Consider the following 14,540-nt stretch of genomic DNA (forward strand, 5'->3'; position numbering starts at 1 on the left):
CACGCTGGAGTGTAGTGGGACAATCATGGCTCACTGCAGCCTTGAACTCCTGGGCTTAAGCCTCCTGAGTAGCTAGGACTACAGGTGCATGCCACCACACTTGGCTAATTTAAACATTTTTTTGTAGAGACAAGGACTCACTGTGTTGCCTAGGCTGATCTCAAACTTCTGACCTCAAGCAATCTTCATGCCTTGGCCTCCCAAAGTGTTGGGATTACAGGTGTGAGCCACTGTGCCTGGCCTAGACTGTCTAATTTGTTGATATGCAGTTGTTCTTACTATTATCTTATAATCCTTTAAATTTCTATAAGGTCAGTAGCAAAGTCCCATTGTTCATTTCTGATTTTAATTATTTGCCTTTTCTCTTTTTTTTAAACTCAGTCTAGCTAATAGAGTGTCAATTTTGTGGATCTTTTCAAAGAACCAACTTTTGATTCCTGTGATTCTCTATTTTTCTCTATTTCATTTATCTCTGCTGAAATCTTTATTATTTTCATCCTCCTGCTGGCTTAGTGTTTAGTTTGAATAGTTTTTTCTTTTTTTAAACACTGCATTTACAGCCATAAAAGTCCATCTCAGTACTGCTTTTGCTTCATCCAATATATTTTGGTATGTTGTGGTTTTGCTTGTTTTTAGTTATCTCAAAATATTTTTTAGTTTTGCGGATATATGTCTTATATTCCATAAGTGAACTATTCATGCAAAGTAGTGGCTGGAGTACCTCAATATTCAGAGAGCATATATAACAAATGAATAGTTTTGTATCTGCTTGCTAATGAATGTTTATTTCATTAATTTCTTCATTTGCACAGAATTTGGTTAGGGATTTTCTTTTATGTTTACTGGTAGTAAGGAAATTAGTTGCCAATGCTTGATAACTACATTCTTTGACAGCTACAGTTATTGCCAAAAGAACCTAAGAGTTATATACAATTAACTTGATTTAGGTTAGTCTTCACCACTCCCAAATGTATAATTCCAGCATAGAATGCCAATCTCTGAACTCTAGGCTCTCATATCAAAGTAAGTGCTAAACATCAATATTTTCATGTCTAATACACATGACCAACTTAATATAGTCAAAGCATAATCCCCAGGGCTCACACCTGTAATCCCAGCACTTTGGGAGGCTGAGGTGGGTGGATCACCTGAGGTCAGTAGTTCAAGACCAGCCTGGCCAACAGGGCGAAACTCTGTCTTTACTAAAAAATACAAAAAAATTAGCCAGGCACGTGCCTGTAGTCCCTGCTACTCAGGAGGCTGTGGCAGAAGAATTGCTTGAATCTGGGAGGCAGAGGCTGCAGTGAGCCACGATCGGGCCATTGCACTCTAGCCTGGCCAACAGAGTGAGACTCCATCTCAAACAAAACAAAACAAAACAAAACAACAAAAAACCCCCATAATCCCTGATTTTATTATCCCTCCCTTCCCTGCTCCATCTCAATTACGGCCAATCCTTCTTTCCACTTGGTCATGCCAGTAACCCTATAGTTATAGTTACAAGCCTCTCTTTTTCTTGTAACCTATATTCAATTTGAATATATATCCACAATTTAGAATATATACACACTCTAGACACTCATTTCTATTTCCACTGCTACCACCTTGGTCCCAAACCGCCACCAACTTTTTTATTATTCTTATTATGTACCCCAAATAGGTATGTTCCTGAACTGAAGTATTTTAATAGCTTCTAGTTGGTTTCCTTGCTTTAATGGGTGTTCCTCTTACAGTCTGCAGCTTCACTCAGAATACAGTCTTGTCCTATATCCTACTGAGTGTACACTCTACAACTCCCATTTAACTGTGGCTTCATTTTCTATTCTGTAACCTCCCTCTTTCATTCTACTGCAACTTACTGGCCTCTTCACTGTTCCCTGGAAATTCCAGGAGTGCTTATATCATAGGGCCTTTGCACTGGCTTTCTTCTTTGCCTGGAATATTCTTCCAAAGATAACTACATGTCTCACTCCCTTACCTCCTTCAAACCCTTGTTCAAATGACATGTTGTCAGAGAGGCTTGCTCTGATAATCCTACATACAATTGATGACCCTCTTGCCCAGCAATCTCAATCCCTTTTACTCTGTTTTCCCTTTTCCTCCCACCCTACAGTACTCATCACTGCCTCACAGCAGACAGTATTACATGACTGACTTATTATGCCTATTGTCTGTCTTCCCCCACTAGAGTGCAATCTCTGAGGGCTGATATTTGGGTCTGTTTTATTCACTTCTATATTCTATATCCTGGCATGTATTAGCCACTCAATATATTTTTGTTAAATTAATGAAGAATTGAAAGAAATTTTAACCCTCCAACTGTGTCAGACGTGACACTTATAACATATTCCAGTTGAAATATGGCATTAGACAACAAAAAATACTATTATTGATTTATACTACATAAATGTTAGCACATCACAATTGTCTACCCAAAGGTAAAGTATCAGTGATAAGTTGTGAATATTCTATAATAAATACATAAAAGGCATTTGTGATATCAGACACTCCAACCACCAGATTCAAATGGCTGTGTGCTTTTGTCTAGGCTTGCATTATAGTCTGATTTACCAATATAGTTCAAGTACATGTTATCTATATAATTAAAAAAAATAACAGTTTTCAAGGTTGCTTTGTTCTTATTCTCCATGAGAATACTATAGTAACATGCAACTTTGACTGATTAATGTCATTCTAAAGCAGGTTATGTTGTAATTTAAGATCCTGAATTAACAAGACAGTATAGGAGATAAATTAAATTGTAATAATTCCCATGCATTCTATTTTTAGGAAAGATATTATAGCCAACTTTGTATCTACAAATACTAGATAGGAAGTGTATCATAACTCTAGCTCTGACATCTATTTGTCAAAAATAGAACTTAAATAATATATATATGCTGATATAACAGGTAGGAGGAGTACAAGGGAAAAACTCACTAGCTGAAGAAAAAAGTCACTGAAAACTTACCTTTCTTGGTATGTGAACATGAGTATGTGTATATGTGTTTCTGAGTCAACAGAACACTGAAATCTGTTTCTCTGAAAGGTTTTTTTTTTTTTCCAGATGGAATCTTGCTTTGTCTCACCCAGGCTGGAATGCAGTGGCACGATCTCAGCTCACTGCAGCCTCCACCTCCCAGGTTCAAATGATTCTCCTGCCTCAGCCTCCTGAGTAGCTGGGATTACAGGTATGCACCACTATGACTGGCTAATTTCGTATTTTGAGTAGAGACGGGGTTTACCATGTTGGCCAAGCTGGTCTCAAACGCCAAACTTCAGGTAATCCACCTGCCTCAGTCTCCCAAAGTGCTGGGATTACAGGCGTGAGCCACTGCACCCAGCCTCAGTGAAAGGTTTTAAACTGCAAGGAATTGTCATCTAATGGTAATACCTGCAACTCTTCTTGCACTGCCCTGAATTGAGGAAAAATGATATCTCAATGAAAATAAGATAGAAGGACACATTCAAATAATCAATGTTTTATGTAACTTGAAGAGAAAATTGTTCCAAGAAGTATTTGTTAATCTTAAATTGATGATTAACAATATCTGAAACAATCTGCTATCATGTTTGATAATCATGGCATCTGAAACAATACTATATTGACATTAATTAAAATGGAGACAAAGAACACCAAAGAGCATAACGTATAAAAATCAGAATATTTTCTCTAAGAAATAATAAAAGATTTGACAGGTTTTGAATGCTTATAATGTGCCAAAAACTGTGGCAAGTCATTCTTGTGTATTATTTCAACTATTCCTAACAATAATTGTATGAGGCTAGATACTATTATTACCTCTATCATAAGGAAATTTAAGAAAATAAAAAACTTAAATTTTAATTTTAATTAATCATATAAAACATTTAATGATTTAATTAATTAAATTATTTAAATTTTAATTACAAAAAATTTAAGAAAAGTGAAGCTATGACCTTGAAGTAAAAATATATTTACAGATAGCTTTAATATTAATACATTTCATTATATAGAGCTGGGATTTAATTTTAGCAGCCTAATTCCAAATCACATGCCCTTTAGCCTTTATCATCATCATCCAAGACACTGTCTTCAGAAGAAAAGGTGTGGTATTTGTCTTATATAGAAAAGAACTTCTAATGACATGGAGCAACCTCTCCAATGCCAGTTGCTGCGTTACTCCTTGCCTCTCTATCCTATTTGTGGGGTCCAATGTTCTGGGAATCAGTAACATTGTATACCCAGTCAAAGGTTCCAGCTACCATGGCATGTTTGTAGCAGTTTTTTTGGGACGTGGTCTTGCTGTGTGGCTCAGGTAGGAGTGCACTGGTTAGTTACAGATGTGACTGTAGAGCACTGAAGCCTCAAACTCAAGGGATTCTTCTGTCTCAGCCTCCTAAGTAGCTGGGAGTATAGGTGTGTGCCATCGTGCCTGGCTGATGTTTACAAGTCCAGGCTGTGCTTCACCGGTGTGGCGTCTGAGCTCACTGAGCACACCTTGGGCTTTGGGAGGTTCCGACTGACCTAAAGCTTGGGTTGTTTATGCAGTTCTCTGGGGAATGAGCCTGGTTGTTGATCTTTAATGAAGGATGCTACTTTGCTGAGGAAGAGTTTAATCTAGTTATATCCCTGCAGGTAAAATTATGAAAAAGACACTGTGGCTATGGACTAGCCTGTGACCTACTCTACTAAGCTCAAGTTCTCTGGCTCATTCTAGATAGTTAAAAGGGTTACACTTGGCAGAGTGAAAATTACCATGGTTTTGTTCCACCTGGTGTGACTGTAATATATTTTTGAATAAGAAAATATGAGTAAGAGTATCAGACAGAAGACAACAGTTTTTTTTTTGTGAGGAAGATACGTAATTTTGAGAATGGCAAGCTGGATGATAATAGGAATGATAGAAGTTAAGTGAAGACTTTGAAAGAAAAATATATTCACAGATAGCTTTAATATTAAATATATTTCATTACATAGGGACTCTAACCTACAAATGATTTGACCAGTGACACTTCCTCTTACTAATTGGCCATGTACATTTTAATGGTCTGTTTCTAATTTTCTAGCTGCCTAAGATAATCATATTTTGTTATACTGGCATAGCTGTCTTGAGTCTTTCAACTAAAAGTGACAGATATTCCCTAATCAATGTGCTCTTTCCCCATTAGGTGACTGATATGTGATTCTTCTTCCTTGTAGCAGGATGGGATGGAAAAAGACTATGTTCCAAGTATTGATATGTTTGTTTTCTCATACAGAAATTATCAGAGTAATCAGTATTGGTTGAAGCCTTTTTTGATAAGTGATAAAATTAATAATTAATAAATACACTATCACTTGCTTTCCTTTGCTGCTAGTCTACTTTAATTGCATTGCTAATAGGGTTTCTCATACAACTTTTTTTTTTTTAAACAGAGATGGGGATCTTACTCTGTCACCCAGGCTGGAGTACAGTGTACAGTGGTATGATCATAGCTTATTGCAGCCTTGAACTCCGGGGCTCAAATGATCCTCTTGCCTCATCCTCCAGAGTAGCTGGGAATATAGGCACATGACATCTTATCTGGCTATTTTTATTTTTAAAAATTTTTAAGGGAAGGGGTCTCACTATCTTGCCCAAGCTGGTTTCAAGCTCTGGGGCACAAGTGATCCTCCTGCCTCAGCCTTCTGAGTAGCTGGGATTATAGGTGTGAGCCACATCACCAGTCTGATGTATCTATTAAAATCTTCCCAGCTATACAATTATCATAGTCCCTTGTTTCCAAATGCCAACTTGGGGTAATAATTTGTTTTATTTAATATGATGAGGCTCATTATAAATGTCTATCAAATCAGATGGTCTAGCCAGGAAAATGTCTAGCAATTACATTGGTGTTTATGGTCACTCTGATAATGCAATTATTTCCTTGATATGTTTAAATATGTACAAAAAAGATGTTCCATGTATCAAACAACTGACATGTAAACTTTTAGAAAAGTATATGTTAGATGTTGCATATACACATGGTAATTCTATAGACATTAATTAAAAAATATAAGGTGATTTTAATGACTTCTTATTTAAATATTTGTTTTGATCTGAGCACCCAATGCCCTGAACATTCTGGATAACAGAAGATAATAGCTGTACTAGAATAATTTCCAGTAATATCCCAGGGACCACCTTTTAAATACAGATTATCAACTAAGCTAGAATATTGGACAAAGAAAGGAAGTGATGAAATGTATTACAGCAGTGATGATTTTTAACATTTAAATTAACTGCTGAAGTATTTAACTATTTAGATAACTAATTTCTATATATAGAGTACAGTAATTGCTAAGAGGCTATTATTGTTAACAGGATAAACTTAATTGTGCAATACCAGATTATAATTTGACCCTAGAATTCAGAAATAAAAACAAAAAAGGACAAAATAGATTTTGAATATAAAAAAAGCCAAAAGATATAACTGAGAGGAATAAAAATACTAACATTTAATTTTAAAATTTGGAGATGTTTTCGGCTATAGTCACTTGACATTTAAGATACTTGTTAAATCATACAGCTTATCCTCTTATTTTTGTTTTAAAATTTGTTGATTTTAATTAAATGGATGGTTACCCACACGGAAAAAAAGAACAAAGCAGCTGGTCTCTGCCTGATGGTAAAATCTTCTCCTGGCCTATAGAGCTAAGGCACACCATTTTACTTGGACTTTGGGAAAATCTAGTTTTCAGTGTGAGTGGATTTTGTGATAAAATTACAAATGCAAGACCTATGTTACTTTAGTGTCACTATATAAATGCTCCTGGTTTTTAAACAGTCCTAATTAATGCTCAGTGTAAGGACAAGAAATAAGCTGTCTTCACCGAAAGCCATAAACCATGAGAGAAATGGTTAATACTTTTTAAAAATATGTGGTGGTACAGGTGCTGTAGAATGTGGCTCCAGAAAGAAAGATCTTAAATTATCTTCAGTGAACAGTATATGGGGAATTTGTGAGGCTCCATGCTCAAATCCTGAGTTCTTAGATTTTGGAAGTTAGGATCATCACTGTTTATGGAAAACTTCTTAAAACAATGGTTGTCCTCTTTTCCTGAAAGTTGAGTTATGATTGTGAATAAAGGAATCCACTGTCTGACTGTTACTCCTTTGGCGTATTTTGAATTACATCTGAACTCAGTTTATAGATAGCTGACAGGATGAAGTGATGAAACATGTGGTAGACAGAAAGGAGTTTCATTAAAAGAGCTGCTTAGGTGCTTCCAGTCTAGGTAATTACTCATTTTTATGCTCTATTCCTGGGGAATACAGTATAGTGGCTGGCACACAGTAGGCACTTAGTAGATGTCTGCTGTACTAAACTGAAGGTTTAGGAGTAAATAACAAATTTGTGCAGTTGTGTAACTTTAGCTTTCCTTGAGGTCTTATAATATGCCATGTCAATGATTACTGTGGAAGACATCCATTTGGGCTTTGAATAATAACATGATATCAGCTTAGGTAATGGGGCTTGAACAAATGTGCAGGGAACACAGGAGACTTGTAAATATGGTATTATGAAAAACACATGGGATTTGAAGGCCAAAGGTATGTAGTTAACACTGCTTTGATCTCTAGTAAACCCTTGACCCCCCTGAGCCTTAGTTTGTGTATTCATTCATCTAAACATTTAGTGAATATACACTGTATGCCTTTTACACAGATGAAAGAGAGACAAACCTTGACCTGGAGATGCTTAAGGATACCAAAATGAAACTGTAATGGAATGTTTCCTCATATGTAGAATCAGAGTAACAACACCAAACAATATCATCTACTGCACAGATTCGGTGAGGCAATTACCACATACTAGTACTTAACTTCCAATGTATTATAAAAGTGCTTTGTAACTACAAAGCAGTACAGTGGTGCTATCTCAGCTAACTGCAACCTCTGCCTCCTTCAAGTGATGCTCCTGCCTCAGCCTCCCAAGCTGGGATTACAAGTGTGTGCCACCACACTTGCCTAATTTTTATATTTTTAGCAGAGACAGAGTTTTGCCATGTTGGCCAAGCTGGTCTCAAACTCCCAACCTCAGTGATCCACCTGCCTTGGCCTCCTAAAGTACTGGGATTACAGACGTAAACCACCACATCGGCCCCATAAGCAGTTTTTAATGAGAGTTCTTCTAATTTCTTTTTTGGAATAAATGAAGATGCTTGGAACCCTGGTTCAAGTTCTGTCAACCTACTTCCCAGTTATAAATTTAGAATGTGAGTAGTTTTTATGTCTCTTCTTTTGTGTTAAATTGGTATATAATTCACATATCACAAAACTCAGAGTTTAAAGTGTACAATTCAGTGGTTTTTAGTACATTGACAAAGTTGTGCAACTGACACCAATTCCAGAATATTTTCATCACCACAAAAACAAACCCCACATCCAAGAGCAGTTACTTTCCATTTCTTCCTCCCTCCAGTCCCTGGTAATCACTACTGTCCTTTCTACCTCTATGAAGTTGCCTATTCTGGACCTTTCATATCAACGGAGTTGGACAATATGTGGCCTTTTGTGTCTAGCTATATTCACTTAGAATAGTTTTGCATGGTTCATCACATTGTTGCACATTTCATGTTTCTGTGACTGAATATATTCCATTGTATCATCAGTTGGTGGACATTTGGTCTGTTTCCACTTTTTGGGCTACTATGAATAATGCTGCTATGAACATTCGCATACAAGTTTTTATGTCAACATGTTTTCTGTTCTCTTGGGAATATACCTAGGAGTGGAATTTATGAGTCATATCCTAACTTTGTGTTTAATTTTTTGAAGAACTGAGTAGTTTTTGTTAACTGCTTTTCTATCTTTAATTCACAAAAGCCTCTAATGAAGGAATAGTAAAAAGCCATTGCAAATGCATGTGAAAAATAATGCAAAGGGAAACAATAAAAGAAATCCACACAGCTCCCATAAAAACAAACTGCATTAGGTGTTATTGCTTGTAGAGTTCAATTTAATGGTAAATGTTCCTTTTGAGTTGTATTAGGGTGGTAAACTTTTCTGAAGTTATGTGCAATTATGTTTCAGCTGTCATCCTCTGGATTAATGATAATAATAATAATAACAACAACAACAACATCCTTGGGCTCCAAAGTGAACAATGTTGTATAAACGAGCTAAATGGGAAAGCTTGACTTACAACTTAGTGCACTTAATTTTCCAGGTTGGAGATCTTACCTCTCTGAGAGGGAAACCAGTGGTCATTTCACTTATAAAGGGCCTTTTTTTCAGTAGGAAAAAAGAAGAGACAAGGGAGCAAAACTGCTTAGTTCTGGGACATGGATCAAAGATGCTTAACTACTTTAAAACCAAAGGTGAGAAGAGATGTTTTTAGTCCCAAATTGCAAGATAGGTTATTTTTGCTGAAACATGATTTTAAGAGAAAAGTTCATTAGATTAGCTAGGTATTATTAAATACATGTTACTCAACTTGGAGAGGTATGGAGGCACTTACTAGCTATCAATAGGCATAAAACACAAAAATACTTTCTAATTATTTTCTTTAGCAGTCAGTTCTTTCATGTGTACCTTCTTCCTAGAGGACATGATTAAAGTTGTGTCAGTATGCATACACTTTTAAAGTCTTCAGTTTCACCTTCTGCTTCTCTACATTTCTATCTCTTTCCTATCCATTCATGCCTGAACTGCCCAAACATATGTTTTTATCAGTGTCAACACTTCCATCTTTGTAAATTCATTCATATTTGGCTCATGAGGCTAAGCAGAATACTACCTTCTTTCTTGCAATTATTGTATAACAAATGAACCTAAAATTTACTGGCTTACAACTAGAATCATTTTATTTCTCACGATTCAGTGTTGACTGGGCAGTTTCTGCTGTTTTGACTAGGTTATTCATGTGGCTGCACAAAGCTGGTTGGTTACCTGGTGTTGGGTTTGGTGGGATGACTGCACTGGCCTGCCTCTTTATGGTCTTTCATCCTGATGGAGACTAGCCTGGCTTTTTTTTCACATGCCATTTCAGGGCCACACTCCTAGAGGGCAAGTCCTACAGTGTAAGGGCTGTCAGGATTCTACTTGGGTCATGTTCGCTGATGTCTTCTTGGCCAAACTCATTGTGGGTTGAGGCTAAATGAATACTGAGGAGGCATGAATTATTGGGGTCCATTAGTGTAGCATTTCATGCCTGAATGTTCATTAAGGTAAAACTGTATTTTTCTTTTTTTCTCTTGCTTTTTCAGTTTGGGGCATTTCAATCCGCATATCTTCAACATCACTAATTCTTTCCTTTGCTATGTCTAAGCTCATCAAGGGCATTCTTCATTCTTATTACAGCAAGCCACTTGTCCAACCGAATGCCCACAGGCCACAGGTGGCCGAGGGTAGGGTGGCTTTGAATGTGGCCCAACACAAATTCATAAACTTTATTAAAACATCATGAGTTTTTTTTAAGTAAAAAAAATTTTTTTAGTTCATTAGCTATCATTATTTTATGTGTGTCCCAAGACAATTCTTCTTCTTCCAATTTGGTTCAGGGAAGCCAAAAGATTTTTTTTGATTTCTAGTATTTTTTCCATTAGCGCTCTTAGCATATGAATCACTTATTTAATTAAACAATTAATTAATTTAGAGTTGGAATCTCACTCTGTCACCCGGGCTGGAGTGCCTTGGCACTATCTTAGCTCACTGCAACCTCCAACTCCTGGATTCAAGCAATTCTCCTGCCTCAGCCTCCCAAGTAGCTGGGATTATAGGCATATGCCACTATATCCAGCTAATTTTTTTGTTTTTAGTAGAAACAGGGTTTTATCATGTTGGCCAGGATGGTCTCAAACTTCTGACCTCCGGTGATCTGTCCACCCTGCCTTCCCAAAATGCTGGGATTACAGGCACGAGCCACCAAACCTGACCTTTATTTATTTATTTAAGACAGGGTCTTGGTCTGTTGCCCAGGCTGGAGTGCACTGGTGCAATCTTGACTCACTACAGCCTTGTCGTCCTGGACTTAAGGTCCACCTCAGACTCCTGTGCAGCTGAGACTACAGGCAAGTACCATCATGCCTGGCTAATTTTTGTATTTCTGTAGAGATGGGGATGCCTCATGTTGCCCAGCCCAGTCTTGAACCCCTGGACTCAAGCAATCCACCTTCCTTGGCCTCGCAAAGTGCTGGATTACAGGTGTGACCCACCACACTTAGCCCACAGTTATTTTAAATTCCCTGTCTCTATAATTTGACAGTCTTTGCCATAACTGAGTCTGGTTCTTCTACTTGCTTTATCCATTAAGAGTGTGTGGGTTTTGTTTGTTTTGCCTTTTAGTGTGTCCTGTAACTTGTTGTTGAAAGCTGTACATGATGTAATGTATAAAAGGAACAAGGAAAGTAGGCATTTAGTGTGAGGTTTTTTGTTTATCTAGCTATGAGTCAGGCTGCATCTACTGGTAGCTGCAGCTGTAGATGTCAGATGTGAAAACATCTGCTAATGCTTATTTGTGTTTCCTCTAGTATTTGGGTTTCCCTAGAGATTCCTTTTGAAATAGGGCCTGAGCTTTGCTCAACTATAATCCCTATTATTATATAGTAGACTGATTAATGTGGTGGCAAGGTGGCAAGGGAGAGTAAGTGTTCTGTGGTCCTGTAACTGTTAAGTCTTTTGCCCCTAACCCCCTTCCAGCCACCTTAGGTGAAATAGGCTAGAGGGGGCTGGAGTTGGGTATTTCACTTCTTTCATGATTGACTCTGGCAAAACCTAGCTTGGTTAGATGTTGGTGAAACAGTTTCCCTTGAAGACAGGCCTTTGTTAAGGTGAGCAGTAGCTCTGGAAGACTGTTTGTTTTTTTACTTTTTTTTTAAATTTGTTTTTATTTAGAGACCAGGGGAGAGCGCAAACACATTCCCTCACTACCACAAATTATGCAGTTGAGTCTCCACCATTTGGGGAAATCGCAGGGGTCAGCACATCCGGGGTGCAATGGGTAAGCCTCGCCCTGGGAAAACCACCTTCGTGATCATGGTATCTCCCCTGCCAGGTAAGTATGTGTTTGTTTTTTAAAAAAGTTTACTCTCTTCCCTCTACACACACAGAAACACAAGGGCATTTTTCCCTCAGCTCTTGACCCTGAGAACTTGATAGGGTTCTTAGAGGTAAAACTCAGAAAGTGTGTGATACTCTAAGGATGGGCCTCCAGGAGTTTTTAACGTTTTAAACTAGCCTGAATCTTAGTCTCTAGCAATTAGTCAATCATCCTTGAAATGTTCCTACCAGCTGTGGCATCTACTCTCAGTAATCTGTGATTCTCTGTGTTTGCCTGTTCCAATTTTGGGGGCAGTGGTCTGTCCCGTGTCTTCATTCTTTGACGGATCTAAGAGGAGTTGTTGATTTTCAGTCTGTTCTCTTTTTTTTGGTGAGGATGAGAGTACAATTTCCAACCTCTTTACATGTTGGATGGGAAACCATAGGATCTAAAAATATTTTTAAAAATTTTATTTTAATTTTATTAAAAATTTTTTTCAGCTCTGGGCCTGCAGAGAAGTTGAAAGATTTTTCACTCATCATTCATTCTTTCATTTTTTCTTATCTATCCTTTACATTTAAGTATATTTTCAAAAATGGGCAACTAGGCCTATTTTATTAAAAAATTTTCTTATTTTTCAACAAAACCCACATTCAAAAGGCCTATTTTAGATTTTTTTTTTGACATCTTTAAAGTGTAAAATATAGCACTTTGGGAGGCCAAAGCTATATTCTGAGCCCAAGAGTTCAAGACCAGCCTGGGCAATGTGATGAAACCTCACCTCTACAAAAAATTAAAAATAAGGCAGTGTGTTGGTGCATACCTGTAGTCCCAGCAAACCTCTAGAAAAAATAAAAAATAAGTCTGTGTGTTGCTTTACAGCTATAGTCCCAGCTACTAGGGAGACTGTTGGGGGGATCTCTTGGAGCCCAAGAGATTGAGGCTACAGTGAGTTATAATCACGCCACTGCACTTAGCCTGGGTGACAGAGTGAGATTTTGTCTCAAATAAATAAATACAAATAGAGTAAAATCTTGAAATAAAGGAGGATTAAATTTTCTCAATTACCACTTTTGGTGAATATGCATAATTAAGTCAAATGTATTACTATAATGGTTAGTAAACTGTTCACTAAATTGTAATTAAAAATAATAAATGGGCCAGGTGCAGTGGCTTATGCCTTTAATCCCAGCACTTTGGGAGGCCAAGGCGGATGGATCACAAGGTCAGGAGATCGACACCATCCTGGCCAACATGGTGAAACCCTGTCTCTACTAAAAATATAAAAATTAGTTGGGCTTGGTGATGGGCGTCTGTAATCCCAGCTACTCAGGAGGCAGAACTCAAGAGGCGGAGCCTGCAGAGAGCTGAGATTGCGCTACTACACTCCAGCCTGGGTGACAGAGTGAGACTCTGTCAATAAATAAATAAATAAATACATAAATAAAGTTTTGTGTAAAGAACAATTAAAAAATGAAATTCCAGGCTATTTACAAAGTTATTTAGAAATACCAAGCAACTGAGTGAAACCAATTGGAACCTCTATCTAGAATGTGAGTTTTTCCTCAATGAAGTTCAGAAATAAAGATAACACATTTAAAGATATTGTAGCTTTTGTGTCTACTATAGAGTTAAGAAACAGAACAAGATTTTCTTTTTTGATTGTTAAATTTTTTTGTGCATGTCTGTTACATTTCCCATTATATTGACTTTGCTAATGCTACGTCTGCATTTCTTCTTATTCACTTTTTCTGGTCCATGCATACCAATCCTTCAAACGAAGACTTCCTTCACGAAGTGTTACCTGATCTATTCAGTCAATAATGGTCTTTCTTTGAACTCTATTGCACTTATTGCTTTGTAATGACTATTTATGAGGGTGTTTTGAAGTGTATATGTCTAGCTTCTAATATATAAGTTGTTGATGATGGTAACCTCATTTAAGTATATTTTCATGTTAACAGCACTTGGCAAAGTATCATGCATGGTTATCCAGTAAACAAGGTCAAAGGTATCAGATTTCTAGGAAGTCTTGCAGAATATGGAATCCCAGTTCTTTCATAAGACTCTATTCGGATGCCTAAGTTTGTAGAAGAAAGGGCTAGTGAATAGTAGTGAAAAGTCAGTCATCTTTTAAACCCTCTTCTGATAAATAATTCATTAGTGGCACATATTGTTCTTTAGTTTTTTTCCTTATTTCTCTCTGCAGATAAATTATAGACTCTTTAGGACAATGAATATATTTCACATTTCTCCTCAATGTGCCTGGGATTATAGTTTATATTCGGGATTATATATAATATATATAAAAATATATATATTTATATAATTACAATTATAGTATAAATTATAAATATATATAATTATATAACTATAATAATATATAAAATATATATTATATATAAATTTATATATATTATATATAAATTTATATATAATATATATAAACATAAATATATATAAATTTATATATTTATATATATTAAATATATATATATTTTAAATTTCAAGCTCTGGAATACATGTACATACAGGTTTGTTACATAGGTATACAT

At 36.6% G+C, this 14,540-nt stretch overlaps 2 protein-coding genes, 1 long non-coding RNA gene and 1 other non-coding gene across 15 annotated transcripts in view; 2 read left to right on the top strand and 2 right to left on the bottom strand.

Moving 5' to 3' along the window:
* LOC118149769 (uncharacterized) overlaps nt 1-7,781 on the top strand; it is a 36,893-nt gene extending 29,112 nt beyond the window's left edge. For 6 of the 11 annotated variants that reach the window (XM_078358192.1, XM_078358193.1, XM_078358196.1 and 3 more), the window contains 2 exons: nt 3,068-3,191; nt 5,399-7,111. The gene's annotated coding sequence lies outside the window, so the exon portion shown is untranslated. Of the gene's footprint in view, nt 1-3,067; nt 3,192-5,151; nt 7,112-7,671 lie in introns of those variants that run through there. The other 5 variants (XM_078358191.1, XM_078358194.1, XM_078358176.1 and 2 more) reach the window with 2 other exon arrangements.
* Nucleotides 1-14,540, bottom strand: part of ITFG1 (integrin alpha FG-GAP repeat containing 1) — a 310,341-nt gene that overhangs the window by 16,115 nt on the left and 279,686 nt on the right. The gene's annotated exons all lie outside the window — the stretch shown is intronic.
* LOC144580580 (uncharacterized) lies at nt 8,085-11,942 on the top strand. Its single transcript, XR_013530454.1, has 4 exons — nt 8,085-8,221; nt 9,243-9,325; nt 11,059-11,150; nt 11,841-11,942. It is a non-coding gene; the product is annotated as an uncharacterized LOC144580580 (long non-coding RNA).
* On the bottom strand, nt 11,845-12,008 carry LOC118149821 (U1 spliceosomal RNA). The gene has a single exon (XR_004737533.1). It is a non-coding gene; the product is annotated as a U1 spliceosomal RNA (small nuclear RNA).

This window comes from Callithrix jacchus, chromosome 20, assembly GCF_049354715.1.
Source record: "Callithrix jacchus isolate 240 chromosome 20, calJac240_pri, whole genome shotgun sequence".
In the NCBI taxonomy this organism is placed as follows: domain Eukaryota; kingdom Metazoa; phylum Chordata; class Mammalia; order Primates; family Cebidae; genus Callithrix; species Callithrix jacchus.